Raw genomic sequence first — 27,231 nt, 5'->3', positions numbered from 1 at the left:
GATAGCCAGGTGGCAATGCTTGGTGAAGGTATGAACAGAAGTCCAAGTTGCAGCCTCCAGGATTTCCCTGGTGGGCACTCCACTGAGAAAAGCTGCAGAGGTGGAGATTGCCCTGGTGGAATGCATCCTGACCCCCTTTGGGGGCGGTTTCCCATGCTGTTTGTAGCAGAAATGGATGCAGTGTGCTATCCATTTGGAGATTGTTTAGATATGGCCTTGCCCTCTTCCCCTGCTGCGAAGCTAACTAGCAATTGGTCAGTTTTTCTAAAAGATTTAGTCCTATCCAGATAGAATCTGAGCTTTCTTTGCACATCTAGATTGTGCATAACTCTTTCAACCTTTCATGTGTGGGTTAGGGAAAAAGGTGGGCAAATGAATGGATTGGTTGAGAGCCACAATGGACACCACTTTAGTCATGAAGGATGGGTTAGTCCTGAGGGAGACCCTGTCAGCATGGAAAATGATGAAGGGCTCTACAGCCATGGGTGCTTCTAGCACAAACTCTTCTAGCTGAAGTGATGGCCAGAAGCAAGGCTGTTTTCCAAGAGAGGATTTTTAATTCTGCTGAAGCTGCAGGCTCAAAGGGGGAGGGGGTAGAGAGAGCTTTTCCAATACAAAGTTAAGGTCCCAAGCTGGGGTAGGAGCTCTTCTAGGAGGCCTCAAGTTGCTAGCCCCTCTTAGGAAAGTACAATTGTGTACACTTACCATAAATGTAGATGTTCGAGTGTATTCACTGTTGCAGTCATTACATTTGGGTTATCTGCTTTGCAGTAGCCCTCAGTCAGCCTGATTAACAGAGTCTTGGGCACTGCGTCAGTTGCTGTCCCTTCTTCCATGATGTCAGGTCGTCAGGGGTATAAAACATGCAGCTGATGCCATTACATCAGTTTTTCTTGCCCCAGATGTCAGATGTCCCCCTAATGGGAAGCAATTAAATCTATAAATACAAAGATATACCTCCAACAGAAAAGCAAATACAACAAAAAGCTTTTAGAGCAGAGTAAGTAAGAGTAGAGGTATAGCCAAAGGAATAAAAAGGGGCTGGAGGAAGGGTAACCAGGACTGCAACAGTGAATACACTCGAACATCTACATTTATGGCAAGTGTACTATGTTCTTCATGTTTCACTGTTGCAGTCATTACATTTGGGTAGATTCCCAAAGCTAAGGTTGGGAGGAGGAATTTAAATAGAATTAGGACCAGCTATAAGGCCCTGCAAGACTAAAGTCGCAAAACCACCCTGGATTTAGAGAAAACTGGCAAATGGTAATGCTTGGTGAAAGTATGTACAGAACTCCAGGTAGCAGCTTCTAAGATGTCCCTAATAGAGACTCCCCTGAGAAAGGCTGTAGAGGTGGATGCAGCCCTGGATGAATGGGGTTTGATGCCCTGTGGGATAGGTTTTCCATGGTGCTTATAGCAGAAATGTATGTAGTGGCCTATCCATTTTGAAATGGTTTGTTTTGAAATAGCTTTACCACCAGTAGTTGTTCAGATTTCCTTTGAGATTTAGTCCTGTCCAAGTAGAATCTAAGCGGTCTGTGCACATCTAAAGAGTGCAGTATCCATTCCCCTTTGTTCTGTGGGTTTGGAAAAAAAGGTAGGCAAATGAATGGACTGTTTAAGGGCCACAATGGATACCACCTTGGGCATGAAGCACACCTTGGCCATAAGGGCCTGTAATTCAGATACCCTTCTTGCAGAAGTGATTGCCAAAAGGAAAGCTGTTTTCCAGGAAAGAAATTTTAAATCTGCAGTAGCAGCTAGCTTGAAGGGAGGAAGAGTGAGTTTCTCCAAGACAAAATTAAGATCCCAGGCTAGAGTTGGAGCTCTCCTGGGTGACCTTAGATTTTTGGCCCCTCTGAGGAACTGCTTGAGCAGTGGGTGAGAGAAGAGGGGAGGCTCTGTGCTATAATGAGCCGAAATGGCTGAGGCATGAATTCTGATGGAGGAAAAAGACAAGCCCTTATGAAGCATCTCAGTTAAGTATTGTAGAATCTGAGGTAAATTGGGCACTGCTGCGTTCATTCCTTGAGATTGGTTCCAAGCACAGAATATTTTCCATTTTGCCACATAAGATTTTCTAGTTCTAGGCCTCCTTCCCTCTAAAATGATATCCATCACTGATTTACTGAGGGATGGTAAAGGAGAGATTAGGTAATTAGCCAGGCTGCTAGGTTCAGGGTTTGCGGCTGAGGGTGCAGAATCATGTTCTCCTGCTGACACAACAGGGAAGGAGTCTGAGGCAGGTGCCATAGAGCCAAGCATGACACACTGCGAAAGAGTGGGTACCAGTGTTGGCGAGGCAAGTCTGGTGCAATTTAAATCATCCTTGGCTTGTCTCGTTTGATCTTTAGTAGCACCTTGGAGAGCGGAAGCAGAGGATAAACTGATAGGTTTTTCCAGCTGAAGGATAGAACATCCACTTTCCAAGCTTGTTTGTGGGGAATCCTTGTGCACAATTTCTCCAGCTGATGGTTCTGGGGGGAGGCAAACAGGTCTATATCCAGACTCCCCAATTTGCTTGTCAACAAGTTGAAAATCCTTGGTTTCAGTTTCCATTCGTGTGGGTCCATGAGGTTTCTGCTTAGTCCGTCTGCCAGTGTCTTTTCATTTTCCTGGCAGGAATTGAGCTTGCAGATTCACTTGGTAGCTCAAGGCTGTGTTCCACAATGCCATGGCTAGTCTGCAGAGGGGGTAAGAATGTGTACCCCCCTGCTTGTTTATGTACCACATGAAAGTGTTGTTGTCTGTCTTTACCATTAGTTGCCCTGGAAGAATGTGGTCCTTGTAGGCTGTCATGGCATTCTGTACAGCTAACATTTCCTTTTGATTTATGTGCAGGTGCATTTGATTTAGGTTCCATTTGCCCTGAATGCACTTCCCTGCCAGGTGAGCCCCACCATTCATAGTCTGATGAGTCTGTTAGGATTTGTTTGGCAGGGGATAATGTGAATGGTAGTCCCCTGTTTTGGTGGCAGGCCTCTGCCCACCAAAGGAACTCTAGGTGTAGGCAAGGTATGATAGGAATAGTACAGTTTTGTACCTACCATAAATGTAGATGTCCGATAGACATGCAACTGCAGTCATAACATGTGGGTTGTCCTGCCTCAGGCAGCCCTCAGTCGGCCGGATTCCAAAGTCTGGGTCCGACGTCGGCTGATGTCGCATTTCTCTCCGACGTCAGAGCGGCTGGAGTACATAAGCATCAGCCGACGCCATTTTCTTCAGTGTTTCTTGCCCCAGATGCCAGGTGCCCTCCAAGGAAGGCTGTAATCAAATTGGAAGACAAAAACAGGATTCCAAACAAATAAATGAGCAATAAAACAAATACACCATAACAGATATCCCCAGCTAAGAGTAACAGGGATAGGAGTGGACCCTAGGCATAGAGGGTATGGAGGGAGGAAAATCCGACTGCAGTTGCATGTCTATCGGACATCTACATTTATGGTAGGTACAAAACTGTACTATGTCCTTCAAGAATGCAACTGCAGTCATAACATGTGGGTAGAATACCATAGCTTAGCTGGAGGAGGAGGTATGCACTAGGAAAGAGATGGTGTGGCAATCAAACCCTGCAGGACTGCCGAAGCAAAGCCTGCTCTGGATCTGGAATATAGAGGAGATTGTAGTGTTTGGAGAATGTATGCACGGAGCTCCATGTAGCAGCTTCTAGAATGTCCTTGGTAGGCACCCCTCTTAAAAATGCTGTAGAGGTGGCTGTAGCTCTGGTGGAATGTGGTCTGACATTAGCTGGAACAGTCTTTCCATGAAAGGAATAACAGAATCTGATGCAATGTCCAATCCATTTAGAAATAGTCTGTTTTGAAATTGCTTTTCCTTGGACTGCAGGGCGTAAGCTACAAAAGTTGTTCAGACTTCCTACTGGCCTTGGTTCTGTCCAGGTAGTATCGAAGTTGTCTGTGAATGTCCAAGGTATGCAAAAGTCTTTCCCCCTTATTCTCAGGATTGGGGAAGAAAGCAGGCAGATGAATGGCTTGATTTAGAGAAACCCTAGATACCACCTTTGGCATAAAAGTAGGGTTGGTCCTTAATGAAACCCTGTCTCTGTGGAAAATAATAAAGGGTGGTATTGCCATTAGGGCTTGTAGCTCGGAAACCCTTTTTGCTGAGGTAATTGCCAACAGGAAAGCTGTCGTCCATGAGAGAAATTGCAAGTCAACTGAAGCTGCTGGCTCAAAAGGAGGTAGAGTCAGTTTTTCTAAGACAAAATTGAGGTCCCAGGCTGGCACTGGGGCCTTTCTTGGTGGCTTAATGTTCTTGATTCCCCTGAGGAATTGTCTTAGTAAGGGGTGAGAGAAAACAGGAGGATCAGTGTTGTATCTAGCTGAAATAGCAGATGCATGTATCTTTATGGAAGAATATGAGAGGCCGTTCTTTAACATATCTGCCAAATATTCCAAGATAAGTGGGATGTTCAGCAATGATGCATCATGTCCCTTGCTGGTATTCCAATTACTGAATCTTTTCCACTTTGCTAAGTAAACCTTTCTGGTGGATGGTCTTCGAGCCTCTGTTAGTATCCGCTGAACTTCCTTGGAGATTGATAAGCTGAAGTTATTTATGGGATCTCCCAGACTGTTAGCTGCAGTGTCTGAAGGTTTGGATGCAGTGTTTCGAAATTGTGTTGAGTCAAAAGTAGAGGCCACTGAGGGAGGGCCCACCTCCTGGTGTGACATATGCTCCGTAGTAGTGGGTACCAGTGTTGTCTTGGCCAATCCGGAGCTATTATGATTCCCTTGGGCTTCTCTGCTTTGATCTTTAGTAATACTGAGGTCATCAGTGGCAGAGGTGGGAATGCATAGATTGCTAGGGAGTTCCAGTTGAATGAGAGGGCATCTATTTTCCAAGCTTTTGGATGGTATGTCCTTTTGCAAAATTTTGGTAGAAGATGGTTGAGGTGAGAGGCAAATAGGTCCACTTCTGGCTTGCCCCATGTCGAAGTGAGTTGTCTGAAGGCCTTCGGATGTAACCTCCACTCGTGTGGATCTGTGAAATTCCTGCTTAGGCTGTCCGCCAACACATTGTCTTTTCCTGGAACAAACTGGGATTGTAACTGGATGTTTAGGCTCAGTGATTTCTCCCAAAGCTGCATTGTCAGTCTGCAAAGGGGGTAAGAGTGGGTGCCCCCCTGCTTGTTTATGTACCACATCACAGTGGTGTTGTCTGTCCATATCATTAAATGGCCTTGCTGGAGTTGGTGTTGAAAAGCCTCGATGGCATGCATTACTGCCAGCATTTCCTTTTGGTTTATATGCAGATGTGTTTCCTTTGGAGACCATTGTCCTTGTATGCACCTGCCTTCCATGTGTGCCCCCCAGCCAAGGTCTGAGGTGTCTGTAGTCATGGTCTGTGTTATCTGTGGTTTTTTGAATGACATACCTGTGTTTGCCTGGCTCACTGAGGCCCACCATAGGAATTCCTTTTGTAGGCATGGAATGAGTGGTATGATTGTCTCCAAGTTGTTGCTGTGTTGAGACCAAATGCTTTTTAGGTACCATTGAAGCTTTCTCATGTGTAGTTTTGCTAATGGAACCAGTAGAATGCAGGATGCCATGTAACCCAGGGCCTGTAGGAATCTCCTTGCAGTCATCTGGGTGAGTTTTGCTAAACCTTTGAAGTAATGAGTTAACTTCTCTTGCTTGTCTTCTGTCAGGTAAGCCATCTGAGAGGCTGTGTCTAGTTTGGCTCCTAAGAAGATTATTTGCTGGGATGGCTGCAGTCTTGACTTTTGGAAGTTGACTGTGTATCCCAGAGCTTGAAGTAATCGTATGACATAATCCAGGTTTGTTGTCAACATCAATTTGTCGTCCGCTTGTATGAGGCAGTCGTCCAGGCACGGGTAAATTTGTATACCCTGGAGCCTGCAATGAGCAATTACTGAAGCCAGGCATTTTGTAAATACTCTGGGCAGTAGATAAGCCAAATGGCAATGCTGAGAATTGATAATGCTCTGGCCCTGCAAGAAATCTGAGGTATCTTCTGCAGCTGTGTCTGATAGGGACATGCAGGTATGCCTCCTTGAGGTCCAGAGTAATCAGCTACGACTCCTTGCCCAGCATGGGAAGGAGTTGCTGTAGAGTCAGCATTTTGAACTTTGGTACTATGAGAAAGGTGTTTAATGCGGACAAGTCCAGTATTGGTCTCCACTGAGATTCTTTTCTTGGAACAAGGAACAGTCTTGAGTAAAACCCCTGTTCTTGTTCTTGTTGTGGAACTCTTTCTATTGCTTTCATTCAAGTCAGCAGAGTGATTTGCTTGATAGCCTCTGCCCTTTGATTTTGTGGTAGGTTTGGCATGCCTTGTTTCCTTGGTAAGGTATGAAAATGAAACCTGTACCCTCGGTCTATAATGTCCAAAATACATTTGTCCTTTGTCAGTCTGTGCCAGTTTTCTGCAAACAGAGATAATTTCCCGCCTAAGGGAGCTTCTAGTTGTTCCCTGGTAGGCGGTAGTAGAGGAAAGTCATTGAGTTTGTGGTTGTTGGGCAGGTGAAACCCCTGCGTCACTTCTTAGGTTTCCTGGCTGCCATTGTCATCCCCTGTACGGGCCTCTGTATTGGCCTCTTCCTCAGCCACGTCTGTTCTTACCCCTTTGAAACTTTTCTGGATTAGGAAAGGACCAGTTTTTTGAAGGCCAATTCCTACTGAATCTGGGGGGTTGAACCTGGAGGAAATCTTTCACAGTCTGAACTGATTTTGCTTTTTCTTCGATGGTCTTTAACACATCCTTAGCATTTGCACCAAAAAGCTTGTTCTTTTCCAAAGGTGCATCCAGAAGTTTTGCTTTTACATGATCTGGTAGAGGTTGATCTTTTAATCAAGCATGTCTACGAATCACTGCCCCTGTCATAGCTGCCCTACATGAAGCTTCCAGTGCATCATATCCACACTGCAGGAAGTGATTGCTTACTTGCTGAGTGTTATGTACAGCTTCCTGCAAAGTCTTCCTGTCTAAAGGATCAGGAGAAGCTAATGTTTTTTGTAAATCTTCTAAGAGATAATCCTGATATTGTAACATATGAAAAAGACAATTTAAAGCTCTCATAGATAAGGTAGTGGATGTGTAAACCTTTTTGCCCCATCTCTCTAATGACCTTGCTTCCCTGTTGGAGGGCAAAGGATTTTTTGAGGTGGAGGCTGAAACTCCTTTAGGCCCCTTGGAAATAGTTTCCAAATCAGCAGTATGGGCCCTGAATAAATGGGAATGAGTTTCTGGGACCCTGTAATACCTGTCTGGCTTGGCTGGAGCCAGAGGAAGAGAATCAGGGGTAGCACTAGAGTCAGAATACAAATCATCCAGAACATCAAGTACAGGAGGAATAGCTAAGGGCCTGTGCTGAGGCTTCTTAAGGAAAGTCCTAAGGCGTTTCCTAGAATCAGAATATTCCTGACCCTGCCACTTGAAATGTTCCCTCATGGTGTGCAGAACTTCCCCAAAAGAAATATCCTCAGGAGGGGAAGCCGAAGGGATGGAATCTTCTGCATCCGAGTCCTCATAGGTCTGGAAGAGCTCTTCCTGGCTATCAGAGTGGACAGAGCCCTCAGAGTCTTCATCTGAAGGAGTAGGGTCAGAGGGTTCAACCCGGGGCCTTTTATCAGGAGGAGGCTGGGATGCTCTCTCAGGATGGGCCTGTGAACCTCTAATCATGGAAATTAAATCAGCAGCCATGGACATAATTTGTGTCTCCGGAGTCGGCTGAGGTAAGGATTTAGAAGTAATATGCTTTGTTTTGCTGGCTGCCTTAGCCCTAGTGTAGGCCTTAATAGACATGGCCAAAGGAGGCCTGGCAGCTCCACGTGCAGGAGTGACCTTGTCTACAGCAATGGTCTCGGGCATTTCCTCGGTTTCGGTATCCGGAGGAAAGTCTATAACTGGCGTCGGAGTAATGTCTGGAATCGGAGTCGTCGGTAATGCGGTGTCTTCGGTTCGGAGCGGTGGAGAGACCGTCTCAGAGGGAACCGGAGCACTCGCGCTAGGTTTTGGCGTGGAGTCAGTGGTAGATGCGGGCCGAGGATGTCGGTCCCGGTCTTTTCGCTTTTTGGGAGTTTGCGATGTCGGAAGATCCGACGGCATGGTGTAGGCAAATTTATCGCGAAAAATCTTCAGCGAACTCCCGCGCCTGAGAGTGCGTTTGTTGAAGCGAGCACAGGCTACACAGGCCGAGACATCGTGGTCTGGGCCCAGGCAAGGGAGGCAGTAAGAGTGGAAATCCTTATGAGGTATTTGTTTACCACAAAAAAGACAATTGTTAACTTTTTCAGTAATTTCTGACATCGGCTGAGGCAAGAAAAGGTCCCCAACGGGGCACTTAGCTTTTTTGATGACTTCGGTATCGTAGAATACAGGAGCTGACCGACCGGCACTTGCGAACTGCTTCTGCTTCGGGCACCGCGCGGCAAGAAAGACTGAAGAAAATGGCATCGGCTGATGCTTATGTACTCCAGCCGCTCTGACGTCGGAGAGAAATGCGACATCAGCTGACGTTGGACCCAGACTTTGGAATCCGGCCGACCGAGGGCTGCCTGAGGCAGGACAACCCACATGTTATGACTGCAGTTGCATTCTTGAAGGACATCCTTACTTCCAGATCCTGTGAATGTTGACACCAAAAGCTTTTAAGATACCATTGTAGTTTCCTCATATGCAGCCTTGTATATGGAATTAGAAGAATAAATGAGGCCATGAACCGCAAGGCTTGCAGATAAGCTGGGTTTTTGTGGCCACTTGTTTGAAGTAAGTTGTCAAATGTATCTGTTTCTCTGGCGTGAGGAAAGCCATCTGGGAAGTTGTATTCAAGCTTGCTCCCAGGAATATAATTTGTTGACAGGGTACCAAGTGGGATTTCATTTTGTTTATGGTGAATCCCAGACAAGTCAGTACCCTTTGAACAAAGGCCAGATGATTGAAGAGAATGTCTTTGTTTCCTGCCTGAATTAGACAATCGTCCAAATATGGGTATATTTGAATATTTCTTTGCCTGCAAAATGCAATGACTGGAGCTAGGCATTTTGTGAATACCCTGGGCACAGTAGATAAGCCAAAGGGCAGTGCAGAGAACTGATAGTGCAAGGAGCCTGTTTTGAAGCGTCAGTATCTTCTGCAAGACTCCCTGATAGGGATGTGAAGGTATGCTTCTTTTAAGTCCAGTGTTGCCAACCATGCATCCTTGCCTAGCATAGGAAGCAGCTGGTGAAGAGTCAGCATTTTGAATTTTGTAATCACCAGAAAGGTGTTTAGAATGGAAAGGTCCAGGATAGGATGCCATGTATTGCCTTTTCTGGGTACCAGGAAAAGTCTTGAATAGAAACCTTGTCCCTTTTCCTCTTCTGGTACCAACTGAATAGAACTCATGTTTAAGAGAGTACCTGATTTTGGGCCTCTGCCCACTGATTTGGGGGTAGATCTGGCCACCCGCTTGGTGTTGGTAACGTGTGGAAATGAAATCTGTATCCTTGGGACACTATATTTAGAACCCATTTGTCCTGGGTATTGAGTTCCCAGTTTTTTGCCTGCAGACCAATCTTTTCGCCTAAAGGAGCATTCAGTTGGGAAGTGCTTGGATGTCTTAAAAGCAAGTCATTGAGATGGTTTTCCACTGGGGGGAGGGGAGTCTTGCTGCTCCCAGGTTTGGGTGCAGAAACCCCCCACTGCCTAGTCTTGTGTGTCCCTTGGGACTGAAACCTGGGGTTTCTGCTGTGTCTGGGCTTGGCTTGAGAAGACCTGGAAGGGGCTGGAAAGGACCAATTTTTAGATGGCCAGTGCCTACTAAATCTAGGAGGCTGAACTTGTAAGAAATCTTTAAGAGTTTGCATAGATTTAGCTTTACATTCCATCTTTTTAAGAACTTCCTCAGCCTTGTTGCCAAACAGGCGGTCCTGATCCGAGTGACGTCTCCAGGTGCATCTGCAGTTACCTCCTACTGCGCCTCTAGGCGTCAAATAATGCTTGTTCATATTTGCATTAATAATTCCAAAACCATGCTACATACAATGTATCAGAATATTTTATCTTGAAGCATACATGATGACAAACACAAGTGTATTGATATTTGACCTTTGTCAATGACTATTTGTTAGAACTGTAAGTCGATAACTTCATTTTTTAAATGCTGAAGCCATGCCCACTGGGAGTTAAAGGTACACACTCAAAAGAGCTGTTCTGGAGGGAATGAGGGAGCATCCAAATATTTAGTTTTAACATGATCTGGCAAAGATTGCTCCTTAAGCCAAGCATGCCTCCTAAGCACAGACCCAGTAACAGCAGCCCTGCAAGAGGACTCTAATGAATCAAATCCACATGGCAAAGTATGTTTTCCAACCTGTTCGGCAGAATGCATTAAATCCTGCAATTCTTTATCTTCAGCACAGTCAGGCATTAACAACATTTTCTGTTTAAGCAATCTGATAACATGTTGTTGATATTTTAACATATGAAACTGGCAGTTTAAATCCCTAATGGCCAAGGTGGCAGAAGTGTAAACTTTCTTACCCCATCTATCCAGCTCCCTGGAGTCTCCATCAGAGGGGGTAGGATATTTAACAGTAGAAGCCTTAATGCCCTTGGGTCCCTGTGAAACAGTCTCTGGATCACAATAGGATTATTAAAAAGGAACTTGCAGGAATCAGGAACCCTGTAAGTTTTTTTGGAGCAGGAGGCAAAGAATCAGGGGCCAAACTAGATTCTGAAAAGGCATCATCAACAATGTCTAGTACAGGAGGTATAGTTAAAGGCCTATGCTGAGGCAGGAGTAAGAAAAGTACAGTTGTATACACTTACCATAAATGTAGATGTTTGAGTGTATTCACTGTTGCAGTCATTACATTTGGGTAATCTGCTGGCAGGTTGCCCTCAGTTGGCCTGATTAACAAAGTCTTGGGTCCTGCATTGGTTGCTGTCCCTTCTTCCATTACGTCAGGTCGTCAGAGGTATAAAACGTGCAGCTGATGCCGTTACATCAGTTTTTCTTGCCCCAGATGTCAGGTGCCCCCCAAATGAGGAGCCAAATATTTAAGTAATTAAAAACACAAAAATATACTTCCAAACAAAAGCAAATACACCAAAAATATTGTTAAGCATAGTAAAGGCAAGTAGAGGTATAGTAAGAGAAAAAACAGGGGGTTGGAGGGAGGGTAACCAGGACTGCAACAGTGAATACACTAGAACATCTACATTTATGGTAAGTGTACACAACTGTGTACACAACTGTACTATGTTGTTCATATTTCACTGTTACAGTCATTAAATTTGGGTAGATTCCCAAAGCTATGGTTGGGAGGATGGATTTATACAGCATTAGGACCAGCGATAAGGCCCTGCAGGACAGTAGTGGCAAAACCAGCTCTGGATTTAGAGAAGACAGGTAAATGGTAATGTTTGGTGAACGTATGAACTGAGCTCCAGGTATCAGCCTCTAGAATGTCTCTGGTAGGAACACTGCTGAGAAAGGTTGTAGATGCAGCCCTGGTGGAATGAGATCTTATCCGCTGGGGGAAAGTCTTACCATGGTGCATATAGCAGAAACAAATACAATGGCTTATCCATTTGGAAATAGTCTGCTTTGAAATAGCCTTTCCCTCTGCCCCTGCAGTAAATGCCACCAGTAGTTCAGATTTTCTTAGAGATTTTGTCCTGTTTAAGTAAAATCTCAGTTGTCTGTGTACATCCAATGAATGCAGAATCCGCTCCCCCTTGTTCTGTGGATTGGGAAAGAAAGTTGGCAAATGAATGGTCTGATTAAGAGCTACACTGGATACCACCTTAGGCATGAAAGATGGATTGGTCCTGAGACACCCTGTCTGCATGAAAAATAATGAAAGGCTCCACTGCCATAAGAGCCTGTAACTCGGAAATCCATCTAGCTGAAGTGACTGCTAAAAGGAAAGCTGGTTTCCAGGAGAGGAATTTTAAGTCTGCAGTAGCAGCTGGCTCGAAAAGGAGGCAGAGTGAGTTTTTCCAATACAAAATTGAGGTCCCAGGCAGGGGTTGGAGCTCTCCTAGGTGGTCTTAACTTTTTGGCCCCTCTGAGATGCTGCTTTATCAGAGGATGAGAGAAGAGGGGAGGTTCTGTGTTGTAATGAGCTGAAATGACTGAGGCATGGATTTTTATGGAAGAAAAGGACAGGCCCTTGTGAAGCATCTCAGTTAAGTATTGTAAAATCTGAGGAATATTGGGCACTGCTGTGCTTATCCCTTGTGACTGATTCCAGGGCACAGAATCTTTTCCATTTGTCAGCAAAAGATTTTCTAGTACTAGGCCTTCTCACCTCCAAAATGACATCCATCACAGGTTTGCTGAGGGATGCTAAGGGTGAATTTAGGTGATTAACCACGCTGTAAGATTCCAAAGTTTGGAGCTGTGTGCGCAGAATTTGGTTGTTCTGCTGAGACAGGTGCCATGGTGGAAGGTGTGACACATTGCACAGGAGTGGGTACCAGTGTTGGCGAGAACAGACTGGAGCAATAAAAATCATTTTTGGTTTGTCCTGTTTGACTTTTAGTAGAACTTTGGAGAGCAGAGGCAGAGGGGGAAAAGCATAGAATGATAGGTTTTTCCAGCTGAATGATAGAGCATCCACTTTCCAGGCTTTTTTGTGATGAGTTCTTGTGCAGAATTTGTCCAACTGACAGTTCTGGGGTGAGGCAAAAAGATCTATGTCTGGACTCCCCCATTTGCATGTCAACATGTTGAAAATCAGTGGTTCCAGTTTCCATTCGTGTGGGTCCATGAGATTTCTGCTTAGTTCGTCTGCCACAGTATTCATCTTTCCTGGCAGGAATTGAGCTTGTAGTTGTATTTGATAGGTCAAGGCCGTGTTCCACAATGCCATGGCTAGTCTGCAAAGGGGGTAGGAGTGTGTCCACTCCTGCTTGTTTATGTACCACATAACTGTGGTGTTGTCTGTCTTTATCATTAATTGTCCTAGATAAAGGTAGTCCTTGAAGGCTGTCAGTGCATTCTGTACAGCTAGCATCTCTTTTTGATTGATATGAAGGTGCATTTGATTTGGACTCCATTTGCCCTGAATGCACTTCCCTGCCAGATGAGATCCTCAAGCATAGTCTGCTGCGTGTCTAGTTAGGGTTTGGGCGGCAGGGGTTGGAGTGAATGGCAGTCCCTTGTTTTGGTGGCAGGCCTCTTCCCACCATAGAAACTCTAGTTGCAGGCAAGGTATGATAGGAATCATTGTTTCCAGGCTGTGACAATGCTGACTCCATAAACTTTTTAAGTACCACTGAAGTTTCCTCATATGCAGTCTTGCTTATGGAATTGGAAGAATACAGGAGGCCATGAACCCCAAGGCTTGCAGAATTTGTCTTGCAGATAAGCAGGGTTTTTGTGGCCACCTGTTTGAAGTAAGTTACCAAATGAATTTACTTTTCTGGCTTAAGGTAAGCCATCTGGGCAGCTGTATTCAAGCTTGCACCCAGGAATGTAATTTTTTGAGAGGGTACCAGTTGTGATTTATTTTCGTTTATGGTGTACCCAAGACAAGTTAGAACCCTTTTTACAAACGCCAGCTGTTTTAGAAGAATGTCCCTGTTTTCTGTCTGAATTAGACAATCGTCCAGGTATGGACATATCTGAATATTTCTTTGCCTGCAAAATGCAATTACTGGAGCCAGGCACTTTGTGAAGACCCTGGGCGGAGTAGATAAGCCAAAGGGCAGTGCAGAGAACTGGCAATGCAAGTAGCCTGCTTTGAAGCCGAGGTATCTTCTGCAAGATTCCCCGATTGGGATATGCAGGTAAGCCTCTTTTAAGTCTAGAGTTACCAACCAGGCATCTTTGCCTAGCCTAGGTAGTAACTGTTGAAGAGTCAGCATCTTGAATTATGGAATGTACAGAAATGTGTTTAGAGTAGATAAGTCTAGAATTGGATGCCATGATTTGTCGTTTCTGCTTACCAGGAAAAGTCTTGAATAGAAACCTTGTCCCTTTTCCTCTTCTGGTACTGGTTGAATAGCTCCCATGTTCATGAGGGACAGTACTTGTTTCTGGGCCTCTGCCCACTGATTTGGTGGCAGGTCTGGCCATCCGCTTGGGATTGGCAATGTGTGGAAATGAAATCTGTATCCCTGGGATACTATATTTAAAACCCATTTGTCCTGGGTTATAAGTTTCCAGTTTCTTGCGTGAAGTGCCAGTTTTCCCCCCAAAGAGGCGGCTAAAAGGTAAGTGCTTGGTAAGTGTAAAGGGAAGTCATTGAGACTGTTTACCATAGGGAGGTGCCTTGCTGTTTCCAGATTTGAAGGAGGAGGCACCCCATTGTTTTGTTCTAAAAGTCCCTTGTGACTGAAACCTTGAGCCTTTGGAATGTTTGGGTTTGACTTGAGTGGCTCTTGAAGGAACTGAAAAGGACCAGTTCTTAGTAGGCCAGTGCCTACTAAATCTTGGCGGTTGCACTTGTAAAAAATCTTTCCAGTTTGCATAGATTTAACTTTATCTTCCATCTTTTTTAAAACTTCTTCAGCCTTATTACCAAAGAGACAGTCCTGTTGTAAAGGAGCATCCAACAATTTTGCTTTAACATGATCAGGCAGAGTTTGCTCTTTGAGCCAAGCATGCCTTCTTAGCACAGACCCAGTTACAGCAGCCATGCAAGAGACCTCCAAAGAATCAAAACCACATTTCAAAGTATGTTTTCCAACTTGTTCAGCTGAATGCAATAAATCCTGTAAATCTTTATTTTCCATACAGTCAGAATAACATCAATTTCTGTTTAAGCAGTCCCATGATATGCTGTTGATATTTAAGCATATGAAATTGACAGTTTAAAGCCCTGATTGCTAAGGTTGCAGAAGTGTAAACCTTCTTACCCCATCTATCCAGCGACCTGGAATCTCTATCAGAAGAGGTAGGATTTTTAGCAGTAGAGGCCTTAATGCCATTGGGACCCCGAGAAATGGTTTCAGGATCTGCAATAGGATTTTTGAAAAGGAATTTGTGGGAGTCAGGAACCTTGTGGTATCTGTCTGGCTTGCAAGGAGGCAGAGAATCAGGAGCCATACTAGATTCTGAAAAAACATCATCAAGAATGTCTAGAACAGGAAGAATAGCTAAAGGCCTATGCTGAGGAAGAAGAAGAAAATCCCCAAGTCTCTTTTTAGATTCAGAGAAGTCCTGACTTTCCCAGTGGAAATGTTCCCTTAAGGTATGTAAAGTTTCCCCAAAAGAAAAATCCTCGGGGAGAAGCAGAAGGAATGGAATCTTCTGCATCAGAGTCCTCATAAGTAGGTATAGACAAATCCTGTTCATTAGAAGAGTCAGAAGAAATAGAATCCTGTTCAGAAGATTCATAATCAATGTCTTGCCTAGGCTTCTTAGAAGGGGGGGGGGGGTTGGCTACCCCTGATCAGAGTAATTAAATCTTCAGTCATTTTGATAATTTGTTTTTTAGGCATAGGGGCCTGCACATGTGGCCCAGACATCGGTTTTTTAGACATAGATTTAGATTTTGGCTTTAGATTTGAAGATGGAGTCTGTCTAATATACAAATCTGTAAACCTAAAAACACCCTCAGAAGTCAGTGCCTGCACAGTGGCTCTGGACCCATTTAAGGTAGAGACATCCACGGGTTCCATAACTGAAGCATCTCACGGCATACCGGACTCCAAATGGGTCTCAGTAGAGGCCTGCGAATCAGAAGTAGTGGGTATCAGGGGCTGTAAAAGCACTTCACTGTTTACCGGTGAACTGGCGACTGGCTTAGGAGAAGCATAGTCAGTTTTGGACCTCGACGGCCTGTCTCTGTCTTTTTCTTTGTGTTTTTTAGGTATTTTAGTAGTCAGATTGTTAACTGACATTTCTGGATAATTAAAGCATGAGCCAAAATATTTAGAAGCAAAAATATACCGACTTTTAATAGTGCGTTGATTAAATTTAGCACAAAACCGACAGCAAGGTACGTTGTGGTCAGGGCCTAGGCAAGGAATACAGTACAAATGAAAATCCTTGAGGTATTTGCTTCCCACAAGTAATGCAATTATTAACTTTTACTGACATCGGTAAGAAGCAAGAAAAAGTTTCCCCAACGGGGTACTTAGCTTTTTAGTTGGAAGACTTCAGTTCTGAAACTCAAAAACAATTAGTTATATACTTACCATAACGCTAGATGTATGTAGCCCATCTCGTCATATATTCTTCATATGTGGGTTCGGAGCTAATGGTCGGCTCCGACTTGGCCTATACACTAGCTCGAAAGTCTCTGATTGGCTGGGCTAAGATGGTATCCCACAATACCTTGCTCCACATCCCCAGATCTAGTTTGCTGCTAACAAAAACAATATGTCCAATCCACAAACACACATATCCACAGTCAAGATAGACAAGGTCCAACAAGTTGTCTAAAGGGACTAAAGCTAGGGTTATAAAGGAAATCCTCCAAATTCTCCAGGCAAGGGGGACGGCGGGTGGGTAATGAAGAATATATGGAGAGATGGACTACATACATCTAGCGTTATGGTAAGTACATAACTAATTGATGTTATGTAGTCCTATCTCGCCATTATTCTTCATATGTGGGACAGCGTCCCTAGCACCTATATCCTGGGTGGCTCAATGGAAGATACTCCTGAGCACTGTGGAGCCAAAGGAAGACCTGCCCCTGGATACCACATCCAGTTTGTAATGGGACACAAAGGTATGGGGAGAAGCCCATGTTGCGGCTGCGCATATATCATCCATGGATAGCCTAGCCTGAAAGGCCATAGACGTACGCACTGCTCTCATAGAATGTGCTCTGACTGGAAAGGGTATGTTCTTACCTCCTGTCTGGTAAATAAAGGAGAAGCAACCCGCTATCCATCTAGAAATGGTTACTTTGGACACCGCCGAACCTAAGTGATTGTCCGAGAATGAAATGAAGAGCTGATCTGATTTCCTCCATTCCTTAATCCTGTGTAAATAAAAGCGTAGTTGCCTATGAACGTCCAATGTATGAAACTGATACTCTGCCTTGTCAGAGAAGTTGGGAAAGAATACTGGCAGTTCGATGGACTGATTAATATTAGACAATGACACTTTTGGAAGAAAGGTTGGATTCAGCCTTAGGGAGACCCTATCTTTATGGAAAATGAGATAAGGGGGCTTAGCTGACAAGCCCTAAAGCTCTGAAACCCTTTTGGCAGAAGTAATGGCTATTAAAAAGGCCGATTTCCATGTCGGAAACTTCAAATCGCAAGAAGCCGCAGGCTCAAAGGGTGGAAGAGTAAGAGCCTGCAGAACAAAATTAAGGTCCCAAGGCATAACTGGTTGAGCTACCAGGGGGCGAAGGAGGAGTGTGCCTTTCATGAAGGCTTCACACAGTCTGTGAGCCATTAAGCTGGGTTCATATGCCACGTGATAATTAGAGATAGCCGCAAGCTGAACTTTTATGGTGGCCGGGGCTGACCCTTGGTAGAATAATTGAGATAAGAATTCCAGCACAGAGTTGATGGGAGTCGTGTAGGGGTCAATATCCTTAGACTGTGCCCATATGGAAAACCTTTTCCACTTACTGGAATAAATCTTCCTAGTGGCTGGTTTGTGAGAGGATAGATATGGACTATGTTTGGAGAAAAATCATGATACCTGACTACGGTCGGAAGTGGAGTAGCCAGGCGGTCAGCCTGAGGGTCTCCAGGGAGGAGTGGAGCTGTCCCGACATATGTGTCAGTAGGTCTGGATGAGGGTCCAGAGTCCAAGGAGGCTCCACGGTGAACTGTTGGAGAAAGGGGAACCATACTTGTTGAGGCCAGTATGGAGCAATTAGAATCAACCTGCTTCCCAGGGATAGTGCTTTCTGGATCACCCTCGAGATAAGGGGAAACGGAGGGAAAGCATACAGCAGACCAGAGGGCCAAATGTGCGCCAGAGCATCCCTTGGATATCCCCGCAGTGGGGGTATCAGTGAAAAGAATGCGTAGCATTTCGCATTGAGAGGGCTGGCAAACAGGTCGCAGCAAGGCTGACCCCATTTGTTGAATATGCTGTCTGCCACCTGGCGGTTCAGGGACCACTCGTAGGGCAGAAGGATCACCCTGCTTAACTTGTCTGCGATCACATTGGTTTTCCCCAGAATGTGCGTTGCTATCAAGGTCCTTTGGGAAGCTATCGCCCAGTTCCACACTCTCATAGCCTCCCTGCATAGTGGGTACGATCGGGTTCCACCTTGTTTGTTGAGATACCACACTACCGACATGTTGTCCGAGTGTATCGCAATAGTCCCGGATAGGAGGACATGTTGTAGCGCCTGCAATGCTAGGAGCACTGCCCTCATCTCCAGGACATTTATGTGCAAGTTCATCTCGTGTTCCTGCCACGTACCTTGGACCAACCTGCCAAGATAATGCCCCCCCACCCTATCCGGGAGGCGTCCGTGGTCACTGTAGCTACTGGGTTGGGTGAAGAGAATGGTTTTCCTACTAGTAGATTGTCGGTGCACAGCCACCAACTTAGGTCCTGTCTGCATTTGTCTGTGATCAAGATGGGATGGGATAGAGGCAAACTCTGAAAAGACCACTGGGCGAACAGGAGCCACTCTAATATCCGCATGTGCAGCCTCGCTAATAGAACCATCATGATAGTGGATGCCATCGTGCCTAGTAGTTGCAGCACTAGCCTTGCCTTTATGCGTGTCAAAGGCATCATCATTTGAACCTGCCGTTGTAACCTAGTGATTCTTTCCATAGGCAGAAACGCTCTCATCCGAATGGTATCCAACTCTGTTCCTATAAATAAGACACACTGTGAGGGGTAGCAAGGCAGATTTTTTCCAGTTTATTGTGATGCCTAGCTGATGACAAATGTTGAAGGTAGTGTTTCTGTTTTGACAAAGTAGATGCTTGGTGGGGGCGGTTAGGAGCCAGTCATCCAGGTAAGGAAACACCTGGAATCCTAGACGCCTCAAGTGAGCTGCCACCACTGCCGTGCATTTGGTGAACACCCTGGGGGCTGTGGTGAGACCAAAGGGCAGGGCTCGTAACTGGAAGTGCCTGGCTCCCAGCTGGAAGCGTAGATGACACCGGGATGCTTTGTCCATCTTTATATGGTAATAAGCATGCTTCAGGTCGATGGAGCACATCCATACTTCCTTTCCCAATAAAGGGAGAATTGATTGCAGTGTGACCATCTGGAACTTGGACTTGCGTACATAATGATTTAGTCGGCTGAGATCCAGAATGGGTCTCAGGTCCCCCGTGCTTTTTGGCACCAAAAAGAATCTTGAGTAAGTCCCTAATTTGATCTGGTCTGGGGGGACTGGTTGGATGACTCCTTTTTCTAGCAGCTGAGATACCTCTGATGCTGCTTGACCCCTTTGACTGGGTGGTGCATCTGGGATCCTTTTGGGGGTAGGAGGGGTGGAGCGAAATGGAATGGTGTAACCTCCAGCGATTATCCCTAAAACCCATCTGTTCTGGGATATTCTTGCCCAGGCTTCCGGATAACGGGAAATCCAACCCTCGACTGGCTCCGGAGAAGCACAGCCGGGCACATCCTCAAGAGTGAGAGTATGGGGAACCACGGAAGGAATCCCAGTCCCCAGAGTTGCGGGGGCCTCCTCTGCTTCTGGGGCGGCGTCTTCCAGAGTATGACCCCCCTCTCTGCCTTGAGGGGGAGTCTTTCCACCCCGCTGAGCCTTGAGATAAGGTCTCGACGGTAGGGAAAAGTGGACTCCCATGGCAGACAAGGTCTTACCCTCTTGTTCGCACCTGATGAGTGCGTTTTTTACTTTGGTCCCAAACAAGGAGGAACCGTTGAAAGGGGCATCCGTAAAGGAAGACTTAAAGGCCTCCACAAAGTGACGCAGGCATAGCCAGGCTTGCCTCCTGAGGGCCACTCCTGAACTAGCCGCCCTGCTAGCTCCCTCGGCCGCATATGGAATCAATCGCATGGACGAGTTCGCAATGGAATTAAGGGTGGAAAGCTGAGCGATACCCCTGAGAGTATCTCCTACCTCGTTAAGGAGATCTCTTTGCAGCCGCGTAAAATGAGTCAAGTAATTCAGCGACTGCAGAGTAAAGGTCGCTGAGGAAAAGGTACGCTTCCCGTACCAGTCCATCATCCTGGACTCCTTGTTCGGGGGATGGACCGTAGAGGAAGACTCTGCAACTTCCTTCTGTGTGGCGGCCGCCACCACCATAGCATCTACTGGGGTTCCCTTCATCAAAAAATCCTTTCCCTGGGGGGCAGACAAGAATTTGTTAGGCCATTGAGGGACAGGCTCCACGGAGTCAGGAGTCTCTCACACCCTTTGACAAATTAAGTATAGGAGCTCATCAAAGGGTGGGGATACCCAGGAGGCGGAAGGCTGGGCGCCAAAGGCCTTAAGGAATACTGACTCTTCCTCGGAGGGGGTTTTGGAAGGCCAGCCTCCTCTTTGTTTCAAGATCTCCAGGATTTTGGAGAACGAAACATCCTCAGAGGAAGACTTGGGGGACCCCTCCGACTCCTTGAGGTCAGTATCTGAAGTGAGGGACTCATCTTGGGAGTCTATATGCTTCCTTTTGCAAGATTTCTTCCTGGGGGGTTCCTCAGGCACAGAGTCTGAGGGCTCATCAGAAAGAAGGGGACCGCTCATGGGGGTGTCCTTAGGCCCTTGCACCCTGCTGTCCAAGGATAGCAGGGTGTCAGAAGCTCTCGTCAGTGTAGTAGGGAACGGAAGGACCAATCCGAGGGAGGTAGCTGATCCAGCCAGCGTGCTCCGCATTGCCTTGAAGGTGGGACCTCCTGAATCTGAGGACCGACCGCCCTCTAAGGCCATGACCGGGGCCAGAGTCCCCGCTGCCGATGCGCCCAGAGGAAGGCTTGGCACCGACCTGTGCTCTGAGTCATCCCCCTCGGTGCCGACAGAAGAAACTTGAGTCCCGAACCCTGTGGACGGAGCCAATGCCGGTACCGAGAGTCCCAGTTGGGGTATCGGAGCCGACACAGGAACATCCCTCGGAGAGGAGCTTACCGGCTCCGAAGACAACGATGCGCTCGGAGGAGGAATATCAGGTACGACTACCAGGGCTGGCTCCGGAGCCGACTGGGTCGGAGCCGAAAAACGTTTTGCCAACACTGGTGATTCCAGGAGCTGCTGCACCACCCTATCCACATCCAAATCTGAAAGCCTGGAGGATTTGGAGGAAATCGATGGAGAAGCAGACCTCTTCTCTGGAGAGGCTTGTCTTAAACTTGGAGACCGGCTCCGAATCGGTTCCAATATTATCAGAGCAGTCGAGGATTCAATCGAACCAGTGACTTCCTGTGGCTCCGAGGTCGGTGGAGCCGAGGAAGCAGATTCCACTACCAAAATCTTAGAGGGTGGCTCCAAGACCAGAGATGGAGCCGGCGATCTCTTCTTGGATCTAAATGACTTAGACTTTGACTCGGAGCTGGGAGTTGAAGCTAACTTTTCCTCAAAAGATGGTTTTAACAGACCCTTTAGTATCAACTTGTTTTTCCTTTCTTGGAGCACCCAAGGAATAAAGGAGTGGCAGAAACTGCAGGACTCCTGGAGGTGGATGGCTCCAAGACAATGAACACAGACGGAATGTCCATCTGTAATAGACATTTTGTATGATCATTTAGAACACTTTTTAAAGCTAGAGGGCTTATGTTCTTTTTGCTCTTTCGACATAATTATAAAACACAGAACTCCAAAAACTTTCTCGGTGCAGAAGTCAGTCAGAGAAAGGGTGGGAAACGAATGCTCAGCACAACACACAGTCACTGATACACACAAACAATAGAGAGACCTCTAATTAAAACAGTCTCAGCACAAAGAGAACCACAAACTAAAAAAAAAAAAACAATCACAAGGGGAGGACTAGGTCCTCTAACTCAAATGGGCCTAGCCAGAGGGTAGAAGGGATACCACAAACTCGCACAAACACACCAAAAAGAAAGCAGAAAGGCCAACAAATGCTATCACAACTGTATCTATGCAAAAATTCTATAATATCAGAAATTTTCTCAAGAGAAGTTATTTTTAAAGAGTACTTAGCCAAGCCAAGTCGAGACCACGTCCGAGCTCTACAAGCGGCAAACAAGATCTAGGAATGTGGAGCAAGGTATTGTGGGATACCATCTTAGCCCAGCCAATCAGAGACTTTCGAGCTAGTGTATAGGCAGAGTCAGAGCTGACCATCGGCTCTGAACCCACATATGAAGAATAATAGCGAGATAGGACTACATAACATCAAAAATTTCAGGAGTCGGCCGACCGGCACTTGCGAACTGCTTCTGCTTCGGGCACCGCACAGCAAGAACGACTGTTGTAATGGTATCGGCTGCATGTTTTATACCCCTGATGACCTGACGTCATGGAAGAAGGGACAGCAGCCGACACAGGACCCAAGACTTTGTTAATCAGGCCAACTGAGGGCAACCTGCCTGCAGATTACCCAAATATAATGACAGCAACAGTTAAACACGAAGAACATTCCCTAAGCCTCTTTTTAAAATCAGAAAAATCCTGGCTTTCCCAGTGGAAATTCTCCCTTAGAGTATGTAAGGTTTCACCAAAAGAAAAATCCTCTGAAGGGGAAGCAGGGGGAAAACAGTCCTCTGCATCAGACTCCTCATAAGTACATAAGGGCAAATCCAGATTATCAGAAAAATCAGAATCCTGTTCATAAGATTCATAAACAATTTCAGCCCTAGGTCTCTTAAAAGGGGAGATTGGCTTCCCCTGATTAGAGTCATAAGATCTTCAGCCATTTTTATTTGTTTTTTAAGCATAGAGGCCTGAGCATGCAGCCTGGGCAGCGGTTTCTTAGGCATGGTTTGAGATTCTGGCCTAAATGAAGGAGGCGTCTGTTTAATATGCAAGTCCGTAGGCCTGAAATATACCCTCAAAAGCCGGTGCCTGCACAGCGGCTGCGGACCCATCCTAGGTAGAGACATCCTCAGGTTCCACAGTTGAAGCATCTTGCGGTATACCGGACTCCGAATGGGTCTCAGTAGAGGCCTGAGAGTCAGAAATAGCGAGCATCAAGGGCTACGAAAGTGCCTCACTGAGTACCGGCGAACTGGCAACTGGCTTAGGAGAAGCATCGTCGGCAGCTTTGGACCTCGGCAGCCTGTCTCTGTCTTTATCTTTGTGTTTTTTCGGAATCCCGGTAGTCGGAAGGTTAACCGATGACATTTCTGGATAATTAAACAGAGAACTGAAATATTTAGAAGTGAAAATATACTGATGATGGATAATGTGCTGTTTAAATAAAGCACAAAACCAACAGCAAGGCACATTGTGGTCAGGGCCTAGGCAAGGAATACAGTATGAATGAAAATCTTTGTGAGGTATTTTCTTTGCACAAGTAATGCAATTATTAACTTTTACTGACATCGATAAGGAGCAAGAAAAAGTTTCCCCAACGGGGGGTACTTAGCTTTAGTTGAAGACTTCGGTTCTGAAACTCGAAAATGAAAATTTCAGGAGTCGGCCGACCAGCACTTGTGAACTGCTTCTGCTTCGGGCATCGCACAGCAAGAAAAACTGATGTAATGGGGTTGGCTGCATGTTTTATACCCCTGACGACCTGACGTCATGGAAGAAGGGACAGCAACTGACGCAGGACCCAGCTGGAAAGCAGATAACCCAAATGTAACGACTGCAACAGTGAAACACAAAGAACATCTGCTTGATGAGAGGGTGTGAGCAGAGAGATGGCTCTGTGCTGTTATGAGCAGAGATGGCTCTCTGCTGTTATGAGCAGAGATGGCAGAGGCATGAATTTTAATAGAAGAGAAGGATAGACCCCTGTGTAGTAGGTCTGCTAGGTAATCCAAGATGAGAGGTAGGGAGGGCTGTGCTGTTTCGGTTCCCTTAGCCTGGATCCCAGGTGCAAAATCTTTTCCACTTGTCAGTATAGGATTTCCTAGTGCTGGGAAGTCTGGCCTGATGTACAACATCCAGAACTTGTTTGCTCAATCTGGCAGCTTGAGGAGAGGTCAGGGAATAAGCCAGGCTGCCAGGTTCAGGGTCTGCAGTTGTGGATGCATAAATTTTTCATTCTTCTGGGTCAGAAGTGTTGGGATCTGAGTTAGGTGCCATGGTGGCAGGGGTGACAGGCTGCACCAGCAGTGGGTACCAGTGCTGGAGTGGCCACTCTAGCCTTGTTTTTTCCTCCCTTATTTTGAGCAGTACCCTTGAAATGAGTGGTAGAGGGGAAACTGCATAGATCGAGAGGTTTACCCATTGGAAGCATAGAGCATCCACTTTCCGGGCACTGCTGTGAGGTTCCCTGGTGCAGAATTTGCTGAGATGATGACTGGAGTGGGAGGCAAAGAGGTCCACCTTCAGAGTGCCCCATTTCTGGGTTACAAGGTTGAAGGTTCTGTGGTCTAGCTGCCACTTGTGTGGGTCTAACAGGTTTCTGCTTAAGTTGTCTGCAAGAGTTTAGGGAGCCTGGTAGGAATTGTGCTAGCAGGTGTATTTGCATGGCTGAGTCCATGTGCCAAAGGGTCATGGCGAGCCTGCAGATAGAAAAAGAGTGAGTCCATCCTCGCTTGCTGATATACCACATCACTGTGTTGTCTGTTTTGATCACTAGAGGCCCTGGGGAGTAGGGGCCTGAAAGCTGTCAGGGTGTGCTGAATAGCTAGCATCTCTTTTTGGTTGATGTGTAGATGTATTTGGCTTGGGATCCAATGGACCTACCATCCAGGTGTGCACCCCAGGCATAGTCTGATGTGCCTGTGGTGAGGGTCTGGGTGGTGTGGGGTTGTGAGAAGGGAAGTCCCCTGTTGTGGTTGCATGCTGCTGCCCACCAAAGAAAATCTTTCCTTAGACAGGGAATCACAGGTATGATAGTTTCCAGGTCTTGAAAGTGTTGACACCAAAGGCTTTTTAGGCACCACTGCAATTTCCTCACATGCAGTCTGGCGTATGGAATGAGTAGAGTGCAGGAGGCCATGAACCCAAGAGCTTGCAGGATTTTCCTTGCAGATTACTGGGTTCTTGTTTTTCTGGAGTAAGGAATGCCATCTGGGATGCTGTGTCCAGGCTTGCTCCCAGAAATACAATTTTTTGTGTGGGGACTAGATTTGATTTCTTTTCATTGGTAGTATACCCCAGGGAGGTCAGTAAGTCCTTTACAAAGGTCAGATGCTGTTAACAACTTTTCCTGACCGTCTGCCTGAATCAGGCAATCTAAGTAAGGGTAAATGTGAATATTTCTTTGTCTGCAAAAAAGCAATGGCTGGAGCCAGGCATTTTGTGAGAACTCTGGGAGCAGTGGGTAAGCCAAAGGGAAGGGCAGAACACTGAAAGGGCATAGATCCTGCCCTGAAACAGATATTTCCTGCAAGATTCCCTGATAGGGATGTGTAGGTAGGCCTCTTTTAGGTCTAGGGTGGCTAACCAAGCATCATAGGAAAGCATAGGAAGAAGCTGCTGGAGAGTGACCATTTTGAAATATGGTATCACCAGAAAGGTGATTAGAATGGATAGAAGAAGACTGAGCACCAGGATCCCTCTTCCTTGGGTACCAGGAAGAGTCTGGAATACAAACCTTGGCTTATCTGGTCTGCAGGAACATGCTGTACTGCCTTCATGGATAGCAGGGAAAGGACTTGCTTTTTGGCCTCTGCCCACTGGTTTGGAGGAAGATCTGGGAACCCTTTTGGGGTTGGCAGAGTGTGGAAATAAAATGTGTATCCTTAGGACACTATGTTGAGGACCCATAGGTCGTTGGTAATAGAGGCCCAATTGTTTGCATGGAAGGAGAGTTTTCATCCTAGGGGCACAAGCAACCTGGCAGAGGTAAGGGGTGGAGGTGTAAAGTCATTGTGAGTTCTTACCATAAGGGGTGGCTTAGCACACCCTGTTTTTGAAGAGGAGGAACTCCATTGCTTGGATCTCTACACTACCTGGGACTGCTGTTGTGGAGTCTTCTTCCCCGGGATCTGATCTGAACTGGCCTGAAGGGGGCCAAAAGGATCAGTGCTTGGAGGGGCAATGCCTACTGAACCTCGGAGGCTGGACCTGTAAAAAGTCTTTGTCTGCATAGATTGAGCCTTTTCTTCCATCTTTAAAACCTCTTCTGCCTTGGTACCAAACAAGTTGCCTTTGTTCAATGGTTCGTCCAATAATTTTGATTTGACATGGTCTGGCAAGGTCTGTTCCTTAAGCCAAACATGCCTTCTAAGGACAAAACCAGTGAATGCTGCCCTGCAAGATGCTTCTAGGGCAACAAAGCCACACTGCAAGGTGTGCTTAGTAACTTGGTTTGCAGAATGCATAAGGCACTTGTAATTATTTTCTGCACATGTAGGAAAGGAAGATATTTTTTGTTTAAGGAGTTCCATGGTATGCTGCTGTTTCAAGCATGTGGAATTCAAAATTTAGTGCTCCAATAGCAAGAGTTGCAGAGGTGTATACTTTTTTACCCCTTCTGTCCAAAGCTTGGGAATCCCTGTCTTAGGGGGTGGGATTCTTAGCTGATGTTGCTTTAATTCCTTTAGGTCCTTGGGAGATGACCTCTGGGACAGCAGTAGGATTTTTGAAAAGGAATTTGTGAGAGTCAGGAACTCTGTAGTACCTGCCAGGTTTCCTGGATGCAGGGGCCAAGCTGGAATCCATAAAATCATTATCCACATCATCCATGACAAGAGGAATGGCTAAAGGTCTGTGCTGTGGTAAGTCTAAGAATTCCCCAAGTCTCTTTTTTGACTGAGGATAGTCCTGACATTCCCATTGGAAATGCTCCCTTAAAGTATGAAGGGTTTCACCAAAAGAAAAATCCTCTGGAAGAGAGGCAGAAGGAATGGATTCCTCTGCATCAGAATCCCCATAAGCTCTTCATAAGCAGAGAGGAGTTGCATATCTTCATATTCAGAAACCTCAGAGTCAGACTCCTGTTCAGATAGAGCTACTGGGGACAAATCTGTATTTTGGAAAGGGCAGCCTGGCTTCCCCTAATATGCATAATGAGGTCTTCCGCCACTTTAAGCATTTGAGATTGAGGCATAAAAGTAGGTGCCCGAGCTTAGGTCGTCAGGTTTTTAGGTGTAGTTCTTACCCTGGGCTTTAGAAACTCAGTTGTTTTTGAAGGAAGTGAAGACGCGAAAGAAAGTACAGTTGTGTACACTTACCATAAATGTAGATGTTCGAGTGTATTCACGGTTGCAGTCATTACATTTGGGTAATCTGCTGGCAGGTTGCCCTCAGTCGGCCTGAATTCCAAAGTCTTGGGTCCTGTGTCGGTTGCTGTCTCCTCTTCCATGACATCAGGTCG

Source organism: Protopterus annectens, chromosome 6.part1, assembly GCF_019279795.1.
Source record: "Protopterus annectens isolate FY-2018-M chromosome 6.part1, PAN1.0, whole genome shotgun sequence".
Classification (NCBI taxonomy): Eukaryota; Metazoa; Chordata; order Ceratodontiformes; family Protopteridae; genus Protopterus; species Protopterus annectens.
The sequence above is the reverse complement of the archived record's forward strand: the minus strand, read 5'-3'. Positions refer to the sequence as shown.